The 13,575-nt window shown below is 40.4% G+C and overlaps 1 protein-coding gene across 6 annotated transcripts in view; it reads left to right on the forward strand.

Annotated features, from left to right (window-relative positions):
• Positions 1-13,575, forward strand: part of GRIN2A (glutamate ionotropic receptor NMDA type subunit 2A) — a 456,692-nt gene that overhangs the window by 233,538 nt on the left and 209,579 nt on the right. The gene's annotated exons all lie outside the window — the stretch shown is intronic.

Genomic DNA, 13,575 nt, shown 5'->3' on the forward strand with positions numbered 1-13,575 from the left:
TGGAGTTAAGACATTGGGCACATCACTTACCGCCTCCAAGTCTGCTTCTTCAGATGTAAAAAGGGGATAAGACAAGTATTTGCCTCTTGGCCTGATGCCTGGCACATGCTCAGCAGTCCAAACATGGTTGTCATTGATAAAACTTGTAGATATAAACCTGCCAGTGAAAACAGTGCCTCTGCATGCCATTTTCCAAGACATTAGCACTCATTCATTCCCTCTGAAAGATTTAGTGCCTTCTGCATGTTAGACACCAACGATCCATAGTTAGAGAGACCTAGAAAGGCCGCCATGTGAGTACTGAACGGGGCAGGTCTGCCACTTGTCTCTTGGTTCTCTTAGGCTGGGGGTGGGTGGAGTATCCTCCCAGCTCACCAGGAGGAAGGGAAGTGTGTCCCTGGGGAAGCACAGCTCCTCAGGGGAGGAGGTGTAGGAGTCCGTGAATCTTTTCCCAGCTCTTTGTGTGTGCAGCTTTTGTTTCCACTGGTGCTTGAGGCTCCATCCAATGGCCTGTGTTGTCTTTCCTGGTAGCTCTTGGTTCAGACGTGCAGACCCCAATGAAGTTCATGTCACATCTTAGGCCTGTGGTTTTTTCCAACGCAGAGCGTTAACTTCGTGGTGTGTGTGCATGTGTGTTCTCCACACTGGAGGGGAAACACTTCACAGTTATTGAGTAAGTTGTAGAAGGGGGAAGATAAGCTGCTTTTCAGGGATCTCCTTGGGAGGGAGTGGTACTGGGAAGAGGGGCGTGGGGACATAGAGAAAAGTTCATGGGCAGGATAACCTGAGGGTCTTATCTTCAAATTTAGCACATACTTACCAAACGGGAATTACTAACCACTGTGAGGCCAAGCTTTCTCTAAAACGTATGTGTGCGTATGTGTGTGTGAAAGTGTGCTGTAACGATCTCTTCTTACAGCAGAATTAAATGAAAGCACACATGGAAAGCACTGAGCGTAGTTTCTGCTGTGTGCAAGCATTTCATAAATAATCCTTGAGTCGTCGTAGTTGCCGCTGCTGCCATTTTCTTCTTTGTCTTCATCTTCATCTTCCTCCTCCCCCTCTTCCTCTTATCATCATTGTAATTGCTGTCATCATTATTTTAATTTATTCTTACACTGCGATCTATGCACAAGGAAGGGAAGTATATTTCAATGATAGTTTTTAATGACTAGATGACGACCATGTGCCCTATGGCTCCCATTTTGGTTAGAGGAGTCGGGCACATACACATTACCACACTCACGTAGAAGTGCTCAAGTAAATCTATAGCACCAATAAGTGGGAACACACATCTGCTCCCAGGAGGGTAATGAATTTGTACTGAAGGGAAGTTATTCAGCCTGAATTGATGATACCTGGCCGGACCACTTATGTGTTTTATATTAACTTCTTGATTTATGAGGCCAGGCTTTAGGTACCAACAACATTGTAAATTATTATCCAGACAGGAAGGGAAATGGAAAGGAAATATACAAATGGGAAAAAGTTTAATCCATGTCCAAGTTACGTTGATACTTCTTCAATCTTCATTTCTAAAATAATCATAGGAAAAGTTCATTGTGTAATTACCCATTAAGAGACTGAACTAAATATGGCCGGCATATTTTTATTTGATAATCAGAATTACTCCTGTTAGTTTTTCTTTAAATGCCAATAAAAGAACCTGCTCAGTTAATTCTCTGAGCATGACCAGAGTTAAAACTTGCCTGGGTGGATGTGATAACTCTTTGCAAATATTTATCTGTGGACTCACCATATGCTCAACAAACCTTTCTGGCAATGACACCAGGCACCCAGGAGACCAAGCCATCCTGTGGGCCTGTGCGTAAATCCGATCAGGACCCTGGGCTCAAAAGTGTAGAACAAGGCTGAGTCTCAAAGGAAATCAGCAAGAGAAATGTTCTAAGCGAATCCAGTCACATGTGCCGAATGGAGAACCCCCAGCACCTTCCAAAAGCTGTGTGACTTAGTGGAATGTAGATTTAGGCAGTCCTGTGTTCAAATCCTCTTACCGTGTGGGTGATCCTGGGCAAGTCGCTTAACTTCTTTGAGCCTCCATTTCCTCAGTTATAAACAGAGAGGATAATTCCAACCAGAGAGAAGTCTGACGACAATTAAATGCATTTAATATACGTAGGCATCTAGGATGTAATTGGCACTTTACAGGTGTTAGTTCTCCTTCTTCACTGGATCAGGTGCACAGTGTGTCCTGATGGGCCCATGCGAGGTGGGCTGTGCTCCCTGGGTGCTCAGCCTGAGCGCTAAGTCAACAGACTCTCTTCAGCATCATCTCTGTTTGTAGCATCTCTCCTGGAACACAGCCCTCCCTTGTTTGGCTCTAAGTCAAAAGCACCGTATGCCAACCCTGCAGTGCAAGTCAATCATTTCCAATTGGCATCCAATGAATAGCTCGACAAATGGTGGAAACCTGATGCTGGCAACTTGAAAGAACAAGAAATTGGCCGTGACTTTACCTTGAGGGAAAGGTGGTTTGGGTTGTTTTGGGGTCACATATGAAGTCTAAATATTGTTTAAGTTTGCCCTAGGCCAATTATAAGTCTTTGGATTTTGGAACCAGCATGCCTAATCAAAAGATCCATTTATAATATTTTCTTCCAGTGCTGAACACCAGGGAGGTTTTAATTTTGAAACTTGGGAATTTGGTGACATACACTAACGATTTGTTGCATGCCCTCTTCTGTTAAAAGATAAAGCAAACAAAAGTGCCATCTGCATTGCTTTGGCAGCCTCTGATAGAGGGTATGTCAGGGGTGGGAGATCTTGGTGTACAAGTACAGGGACCAGTTAAAAGACCCTGATTCAAGTCTAGGAATTGAAAGATAGTGGCTTGGATTAGAGTAATGACCATGAATTCAGAGAAAAGTGCGTGTGCTTTAATGCATGATTTGGAGGTAAAATTAACAAGAGTTGATGGATGCATATAAAGTGGTAAAAGAGAGGATAATCAGTAATATTTTACTTGCACAGCTGAATAGATGGTGGTCTTTTACTAAACAAAAGAAACTGGGAGAGAACCAAATTGGAGAGAAGGAGTCAGGAAACCCATGTCTAGCTTCAAGTATATTAATTTGGATATACTTTTGAGATGTCTAAGTGGAAATCTCAACAAGGCAACTGGGGAGAAGAGTCTGAGCTCAGACTGAAAATACAATGCACCAGATGTAGATTTGATGCCTAGAATTGGGCAAGATCGTCTAGAGGATAATGTAGAATCGAAACAGGGTCCAGGTTCAAGCTGTGAGTAGCTTCATCATTAATTGGTAAATAATCTCTGAGATTAGGAATAATGGGAAAAGGAGTTGGGGCTATGAATTCCAGCTGCCTTTTACCACATGGAGGGTCTCTGTTGCCAATTTTAGTTTTGTTGAGAAGCCTGATGGGTGTCTGTACATTATCAACTACATGCTAGACTTCATAGTGGGTAATGTGGACCTTCCAAAGATCTATAGCCTATGGCCATTGCTACTCATTCAGTTTAGTTCTGCCTGAGTTAAATAATCCTATGAGCAGATATTATCTATACATGGAAAAAGTAAATTTATTATGTGATGAACTGCTATGCAAATCATCAGAGCAGTGAGTATTTTGAGTTCAGAGGATACACGTACCACACTGGGCTGGAGCCGTGGCACAGATGGCAAGCCAAACTTTGGATCTCGAGAGATGGAGAGGTGATATCTCGGCCGGAGAAAAAAACTCTGCTTTTGTTGTTCCAGCCTGGCTTAGGATTTGGAGAACGTCTGATGTCACACAAAACAACAAAGCTAACAACCCTTTCCAACCTAAAAGAGGAGTGCTGGGGCAGAGCTGCCTTGGAAGAGGCGCTCTCCACGCTTCTTACTGTGTAGGACAGAAGCCCATCTTCGCATCCCTTCCAAGCCTGAGTTAGTAAGCCAAACTGGACCTCTCCACTGCCGTCTGCCTCTCTGCCCAGTCGCCCGCCTCTGTTCCCCCTGTTTTTGCTTCCATGTGAATGCTGCCTGCCTGCAGGGGTGACTGAGCCCCCTTCCAGGTTCCTGGGGGCGGGCACGGGCCCCAGGGTGGAGTCGCTTTCCCGCTTGCTGAGCTGGCTGGGTTCGGCGTGGGCAGGGGAGGCCAGCTGCATTTTCCCACAGGCCTCAAAGTTTGGTGAATGAACGGACAGATCTGCTGACGCCTGGGGTGCTATTGTCCAAATCCCAATAGCCAGTTTCCCGAGGATTTATTTCACTTGGTTAAGTCCTGTCTAAACCCAGGGAATAAACACACACTGCTCAGTTTCCTGCATGATGGAGAAGAGCTCCGCTGAGATGTGTGCTCATTTCCTTTTCATTTCCATCACTATTAACACATGGAAGTGAGTTTTTAGAATTTAATTAAAATAACGCATTATTGTATGAGTGTGGGAGGAGGGGAAACTTCAGGTATACATTATGTAAGTTTGTATTTTTCAATGTGATATAATGGGATTGCGAAAGCACTCTAATGATAAAAATTACCACATACTGAGTGCCTCCTACAAACAGTTTAAATATATTATCTTTAATCCTTAGGTGTGAGTTGTTCTCACTGCAGATAAAAATTGATTTAATTCAGTCATGTGATTGAATTATTTAACATAAAAGGGATTCCAGAGGTAAGGTGGACTTCAGATATAGTATGGCCAGGCTTCTGGTTCTTTTCCCTATAATCTCTTGGTTCTTCCTTTTGGGAAGTATGATCTTTGTTCTCAAACAGCCTTCTTTCATGGCCCCAAGTTTGCCATCAGCAGCACCTGTGATGACTCCTTTGTTCAAGGCCTTATTAGGCCATGTGTCCACTTGTGGACCAATGATAGTCATTTTGAAAATGCCATTTGCCAGCTGAGTTAGTTTTGGACTCCTGAGCCAATCATTAGGAAGGCAAATAAGTTTTGGTTAAACCAAACCAGCACTGGGCTGGGGTCAGCTTCTCCTAAGGCCCATGGATTCTTAAGGAAATCATGGAATACCAAGAAAATGTGAGTTCTCTTAAGAATGAGGGAGAAAGAAATGGATGCTGGGTAGAATAACAATTATAAATCACAATAACCCATGATAAAGAAGAGAGAACTGAGGACAGGGAAGTTGCATAACTTGAAAAAAGCCACACAGCTAATACGAGATGGAGCCAGAATTCAAATCAGCTTTGTCTGGTGCTGAACTCTACTACGTTACTTTCAGATGTTGCAAATTGACCTGCAGTTGTATTTTTTCCCTCTTTCTTTTAAAAAACATTTGCTCAAAAGAATGTTTTTACTGTTTTCAAATGTTGACTATGTCCCAATGTTTAAAAATGATAAGAGTTCACAAAATTATATTTTCAGCTTATTTTGAGAAATATGGAGAGCTGGGGATGCTCACTCCACCTCCTTACCTGGAGATGGTCCAGTGGAAGTGAGAAGTGGCTGCCTTCTTTGGGTAGAGAAGGTGTGCCCAGTTCGCCTTAGTCCCTACCAGGATCACGTCTTTCATTCCTATGACCTCCATGCCCCTTTAAACATGTTATTTTACTATAATATGTCTTGTGTTTACTTTATTACTTCTATCATAATCATGATTTATAATCTTCACCCAAACCAAAGCTTGACGACCTTTAAGATGGTTCAATATTAGAATGAGTAATGAGAGGAAATTTTAATGTCTCACCTCCAGGGTCCTTTTTACTTGGGTCAGTCCTTCTGGATGTGGTGGACAACATACATATCTCTTACCCTATCGCCTTTCATTTTACTAGTTAAACCTTCTTACCTAAAGCTTCTTGAGAACTCACATGAGGAACTGCTGGTCTATGATGTTCTGTGATTAGAGACTTCCCAACACTGGAGGGGCACCTCTAATCTTTTACTCACGTTTTCTCAAAACATAACTGGCTTTCAACATTCCAGTTTGGGGTCTGAGATGCAGCCATCTGTGACTAAATGGCTATTTTTTTGTGGCCCTGTGATATAGGTCCTCCTTCTCTGTTCAATTCCAGGTGGAAATTTGAGTTGTTTGTGCCTTGGGTGTCTTGCCCAAAGGCAAGAGTTTATTGAATCACCTAAGGACAGTTCTCATGCATCAGAGGTTATGAATTTGTAGTCATTCTAGAGCTGGAAGAAAACATTTTTTTTCCAATAGGGGTGGGTGTCCAGCTTTCTGCAATGTCATTAATTTATCAAATGAATGGCAAATGAAGAAGTCTGAAAGAAGCTACATTACTCTAAGAATCAGGGCTGAAAATATTCAATTTATCATTTAAATTTAGGAAAGTATATGGTTCTAATCTGCTCTTCTATGTGGCAGATGGATGGAACTGTCTTGCTTGCAGTTGTAGATACTCTCTGTTTTTTGGGGATGAGCATTGTCCATCATCATCCTTTTGTTAATTGTCCTGGGTGAGTCCAATGAACTGTTGAGTAAGTTTTGCAACTCTGCTAAGATTCAGAGTTCAACTGGCTTATGAACAGACCAAAGATTTAAGTCTCTGGGACATATATTTAACAAGTATCATGCTAATTATAGGTTCAAATAAAAGGAGCAGAAGAACCATGTGTATGGAAATTATACATGTGTCTAACTCTGTTACATTGGGGAGGATATATTCCAAAGTAGGGCCTGCTGAAAGGGTGCCAAATTCCTGAGAAATGTCTGCCCTGCCTATGCTATCTAGACGTCTCTAGGGCCCTCAGGCACCCTGTTGTTTGAGGCACTGTTTGCTGTGGCAGTCAATGAGATCCTGCTGAGACACGCAAAGCGTGACCTCTGGAATGACCTCTGAACTCAGTTTGAAATCTCTTAGCCATAAAAACTCATTTGTGTTTACTATTTCCTCCTTTTGGTCAAGGTCTTTACCCAAATACATTTGGCATTTTTTTGGACATTGGAATTGTTCTGCATGAGATTGCAATGATGGCTACAGGCCATTATACATTTTGTCAAAACCTATAAAATTGTGCAGTGCAAAGTATAAACTATATGTAAACTACAGACCATGGTTAGTAGCAATGCTTCAATATGTGTTCATCAATTCTAACAAATGTACCACAATAATGAAAGATGTTAATGGGTGGACTTCTACTTCCAACCAAGCTGGAGTAACAGGGACAGGCTATACCCTAGTACCTGAAACAACCAAGAATGGGCAAAATATATGAAGCACTGAGTTTCAAAACACTGGGTATCAGGCAAAAAAAAAAAAAGGACAGAAAAAGACTAGGTGAGTCCTATGAATGCCCCAGCTCGCTGCCTTGCAAGAATTTTCAGGTGGCAACTTCAGGATCAGGGAAACCAGGTGACACCTGGTAGTTTCCTTGAGTTGAAGACATGAAGCTAAATCCAGGGACACAAAGGCAGCTAAATGTTCACAGGACAGGGCACATGAGAAGAAAGAAGAATCTTCACAGATCCTAAATATTTATGCATTTCATAAGAGATCTTCAAAATAATAAGGCAAAAATTAATAGAACTGAAGAGAACCAGCAAGATGGCCATGGAATAAGGAGCTCGTAGAGTCAGCTCCTGCTACAAGGCTGTTAGTAAACACCCAGAGCTCTCTGGAGCTAACTGAAGCACCTGTTTGGAAGCTTCAGGAGGTCAGAAGGGCATCCTGCAACATTCTTGAAGGAATAGAAGGAGGAGACTGCCCATCTGCAGAGAAGACTTGTAAGTAGAGTGTTCCATGCCCCGACTGGTGCCCATCCTCCACTGGAGGCACAAGCTGCCTCAGAAGCTGTTCCGTTGCTGGAATTGAAAGCTCCACTTCCCAAAAACAGGGGAGGAAGAGACAACTGGGCACCAACTTTAGCTACTGATGAGTAAATTCAGCGGGCTACAGTATAATCCTGAGAACAGCTAAAATATGAGCCTGTCCAAGTAGAAAAAGGCCGGAAGCCCCCATCTGAACTCTGAACCTGGCACAAAGGGAAGTGGGGTGGACTGAAAATCCCAGTGCTGGTGGGGACCAGCTTCTTCCCATCCAGATCAGACTGCAGCTCTAGCCTAAGCCCAGTGCCTCCTCTGAAAGGGAGGAAGCTGTGGGGACCTGCACCAGCCACTCCAGGAAATTGTCAGCCAAGCCATGGAGGCTGGTGATTGACCTACTCAGGTGGCATGAGCCACCACAGGTGCTCTTCTGTGATTGGAATTGGAAGCTCCATTTCCCAAAAACAGGGGAGGAGGAGACGATTGGCTGCTGATTTCAGCTACTGATTGGTAGACTTGGATGGCTAAGGAATAACCCTAAGAACAGCTGGGGTGTGAATCTGTCCAAGCTGGAAAGGAAAGAGGCCAGTCAGTGGTCACCATTTTGACTCCGCCCCCAGCCTGAGGGGAAGCCAGGCTGACCAAATTTCACAGTGATGTTAGGAACCAGTTTCTTTCACCCAGGTCAGCCTGCAGCCCTAGCCTAGGCTTCATCACCTCCTCTGGCAGAGAGGAGGCTGGCTGGCTCTGCACCAGCCTATCCAGGTAATGTTGGGTACCTTTGGCTGCCACAAACTGAATAATCTGAAGCCTACTGGGACAACTGTGGTCATCTTGGACCCACACTGCATAGATTGCTGCCCACACCTGCAGCTCCATTCCCCCCATGCCCCACCCCCCAGGCAGGGCAGAAAGGGGCGTGAAGCTTCATCAGTCTCTCTGGGCAACCACAGTCTAGGCCTGCACGACTTGGATTATTCCACACAACTGTGACTCTGTCCCTACCTCTGGGAAAGGGGAAAGTTAGGAGAAGCTTCATCCATCCCTGAGGCAATGAGGGCACCTTAAGCCTCCACAGCTGATAGCACCAATTTACATCCTTGGCTCCTACTGCACAACCAGCAAGGGAGAAAGGGCAGGAAGCCCTAAACTAAAGAGAAAAACTGCAGCTGGTATAAATACTCTAGTAAGCCAGATGCCAAGACACCAACCAAAAATTACAATCCACACCAAGAAACAGGAAGATATGGCCCACTTAAAGGAACAAGATAAGCCTCCAGATGACATAAAGAAGTGGAGACAACTAATCATAGATGTTCAAACAAATCTCCTTAATAAATTCAATGAGATGGCTAAAAAGATTATGGATATTAAGAAGACACTGGATGAGCACAAAGAAGAATTTGAAAGCATACATAGAAAAATAGCAGATCTTATGGGAATGAAAGGTGCAATCAATAAAATTTAAAAAACATTAGAATCATAAATAGAAGATTTGAGGAGGCAGAAGAAAGGATTGGTGAGCTTGAAGAAATGGCCTTTGAAAGAGAACATACAAAAGAACAGATGAAGAAAAGAATGGAAAAAATTGAACAAAATCTCAAGGAACTAAATGACAGCCAGAGATGTGCAAACATATGTGCCATTGGGGTCCCAGAAGGAGAAGGAAAGGGAAAAGGGGCAGAAGGAATATTTAAAGAAATAATGTTAGAAAATTTCTCAACCTTATTGAAGGACATAGATATCCATGTCCAAGAAACACAATGTACTTCCATCTGAAAAAATCTGAATAGATCAATTCTCAGACACATACTAATCAGAATGAAAAATGCCAAAGACAAGGAGAGAATTCTGAGAACAGGAATAAAAAAGCAATGCCTAACATATAAGGGATACTCACTAAGATTAAGTGCTGACTTCTCACCAGAAACCATGGAGGCATGAAGACAGTGGTCTGATACATTTAAGACACTATGAAAGAAAAACTTCTAGCCAAGAATTTTATATCCAGCAAGACTGTCTTTCAAAAATTTGGGTAAGATTAGAATGTTTACAGATAAACAGAAACTGAGAGAATTTCTAAGCAAGAGACCAGAGTTTCAGGAAATACTAAAGGGTGTCCTAGAGCCTGAAAAGAAAAGACAGGAGAGTGAGGCCTGGAAGAGAGTCTAGAAATGAAGATTATATCAATAAAAGTAACTAAAAGTGTCAAAAGAGTGGTGAAAATAAAATATGACAGATAAAACTCAAATAGTCAGGAATAAACTTAACCAACAATGTAAAGCACTTGTATTCAGAAAACTGCAACTCAATGTTAAAAGAAATCAAAAAAGTCCTAAATAACTGGAAGAACATTCCATGCCCATGGTTTGAAAGACTAAATATTATTAAGATATCAATTCTACTCAAACTGATATACAGATTCAATGCAACCCTGATAAAAATTCTACCAGCATTTTAAAAGAAAATTGAAAACACAATTATCAAATTTATTTGGAAGGGTAAGGGGCTCTGAATAGCCAGAAACATCATAAAAGGAAAAGCAAACCCTCATCTCCAGACTTTACCTCATACTGCCAAGTTGTAGTGGTAAAGCAGCATGGTACTGGCATAAAGACAGACACATGGACCAATGGAACCAAACTGATGGCTCAGAAACAGACCCTCACATATATGGTCAAGTGATTTTTGACTAGCTTGTCAAACCCACACAGGTCAGGCAGAAGAGTCATTGAGCAAAATGGTGCTGAAAGAACTGGATATCCATAGCCAAAAGAAGGGAAGAGGACCTCTACCTCACACCTTATCCAAAAATTAACTCAGAATGGATCAAAACCTAAAAATAAAAGCAAGAACCATAAAACTTCTAGAAGAAATTGTAGGAATATATCTTTAAGACCTGGTGGTAGGTGATGAATTATTAATGGAGATAATAAAAGGACTGAGATGAACTACTGATGTTTAAAGTATGTAGAAGTTTTAATTAGCTTTACTGTAAAAGTGTGGAAATGTGTAGAATGGATGGTAACAAATAGTGAATAATAGCTAATTTATAAATGGGGATGTGGCTAAAAATGGTAGTCTAGGGATGTAAATGCCAATTGACAGAATGCTAGAGAATAATCTAGGAACTGAGTAGCACGGTAAACCAAGAGGTGGATGAGAATTGTGGTTGATAGTACAGATTCAAGAGTGTCTTTTGTGAGTTAGAGCAAATGTATATCACTACTGCAGGGTGTTGGGAACGCATGGGGAAAATAAACTGGAGTGACCTATGAACTGTATTTAGCAGTAAAAATATAATATTCTTGCATCTATGCCAAAGATGTACTGTGTTGATAATGGGACAATATGGAAAATGTGGGCCAAATGTATACAATGGACATGGTAACAATCAGATGATATTATCTTATCTGTAACAAATGTTCCACCACAGTGTGGTATGTTGATAGAGGGGTGTCGTTTGGGAATTCTGCACATGTGCATGATTGTTTTATAAGTTTACAACTTCTGTCATAAAAAAATTTTTTTAAAAAAATAATAATAGGGTGAGTTGGGGTAAAAACACACCAAATGTAAGATAAGGGCTAGGACTAGTAGTAAAATTTGACAATACTCTTTCATAATTTTTAACAAACATCTCATGACAATGCAAGGTGTTGGTGGAGGGTTGATGTATGGGATGCCTGTATGATGTTATGCATGTTTGCTTTGTAAGTTCACAACTTTTACTATACACTTAATTGTTTATGTGTGTTTATATATAAATGATATAAAGATAATAATAATAGGGAGGGTTGGGGGAAAATACTTTGGTTAGTAGTAATATTTTGACAATGCTCTTTAATCATTTGTTTAAAAGGTTTAACAACAATGTACGGTGTTGGTGGTAGGGCGAGTTAGGAGAGTCCTGTATGATGTTATATATGTTTGTTTTGTAAGCTCAAAACTATTACTACACACTTATTGTTTATGTATGTCTATGTGTGGGTTATATATTTCAATAAATTAATTTTTTAAAAAACCGATAGAACTGCAAGGAGAAATTGGTAAACCAACAATCGTTTGTTAGGAGATTTCAATGCTTTTCTCTCTGTAATTGATAACAAGCTTACAGTAAATCAGAAAGATATAGTAGATTCTGACAATACCACAACCAACCTGACCTAATGTACATTTACAGAACACTCCCCCAGCAATAGCAGAACACACATTCTATTCACAGGCATATAGAACATTTACAAAGAAATACTGTATCTTAAAAAACTCGTCAAGGTACTTACATGTCTCCGAACACATTGGAATTAATTAGAACTCAGCAGGAAGATATCTGCAAAATTTCCAAAATTTGCAAACAAATAACATCAGCATTTGTCAAATCCTGTTTTGCTGTAATAACATGATGATGGACAAACCATGATTAAATGATTTTCTAATTTATAAGTTCATTATTGTCATGCAAAATTTGCCCCCAGTAATTTTTTATTTTATTGAGCATCCACCATTTGGCAATGTTGCATTGCCTTTTTTATATATTGTGGATTCAATTTGCTAAAATCTGGCTTAGAATTTTCCCATCTGTGTTCATGATGGCTATTGGTGTATAGTTTTATCTTCTTGTAATGTCTTCGTCAGATTTTGGTATGAGGAAAATCCTGGTTTATAGAATGTGTTGGAAAGTGGTCTGTCTTCTTCAGTTTTCTGGGTGAGCTTGTGTAGAATTGATATTATTTCTTTCTTGAATGTTTGGTGGAATTCATCAGTATCAGTATCAGTTATCTGGGCCTGGAATTTTCTTAGTGGGAAGGATTATAACTACAAGTTCAATTTGAATAGTTCAAATCTATTCTTTAAAGATTTAGGTTATCTAGTTCTACTTGCATGGACTTTGTTCTTAATAAAAATTTTATATCTTTTAAAGAATCATCTATTTAATCTAAGTTGTCCAAATTATAGGCATCAAAGTTGCTCATACTATTCCCTTATCCTTTTAATATGTTAATGTATATTAAATAAATACATAGAAACTGCAATAATGCCGTTTCTCTCATACCTGATATAGATAATTTGTGTCTCCTTTTTTTTAATCCTACTTACTTTGCTTTAATTTTCTTTTCCTTTTTTTTCCCCATAAGGTGGAACCTGAGATCATTGCTATGAGTGCCTTTTCTTTTATAATATAGGCATTTAATGCTATAGATTTCCCACTAAGCCCTGCTTTCCAGAGCATCCCATATAATCTGATATTGTTGTTTTGCTTTCATTCAGTTCAAAATTAATTTTTATTGCCCTTTTGAATTCCTCTGTAACCTTTGAGTTATTCAGAAGTATGTTATTTAGTGTGCAGTTTTTGGAAATTTCTCACATATCTTCCTGTTGAATTCTAATTAATTCCAATGTGTTTGGAGACATGTAAGTACCTTTACTGAGTTTTTTAATACTCTAGAATACCAGTATATTTTTGTAAGTGTTCTGTATGCCTGTGAATAGAACGTGTGTTCTGCTATTATTGGGGGGAGGGGAGTGTTCTATAAATGTACATTAGGTCAGGTTGGTTGTGGTATTATTAGAATCTACTATATTCTTACTGGTTTTTTGTATGTTTGGTCTTTCAATTATTGAGAGAGGTTCATTGAAATCTCCTACTAATGATTGTTGGATTGCTGATTTCCCCTTGTAGTCCTATTAGCTTTTGCCTTATTATGTTGAAGATCTCTTATTAGATGCATAAATACTTAGGGGCTGTGAAGATCCCTCTTCTCTCCTCTCAGGTGCTCCATCCTGTGAACGTTTGGCTGCCTTTGTGACCTACGTCCCATCTCAACCAGAAACAGAATGGGTGTCACTATCCCCAAGTCCTCAATATTGAGAA

Source organism: Dasypus novemcinctus, chromosome 23 (genome assembly GCF_030445035.2).
Source record: "Dasypus novemcinctus isolate mDasNov1 chromosome 23, mDasNov1.1.hap2, whole genome shotgun sequence".
Taxonomy (NCBI): Eukaryota; Metazoa; Chordata; class Mammalia; order Cingulata; family Dasypodidae; genus Dasypus; species Dasypus novemcinctus.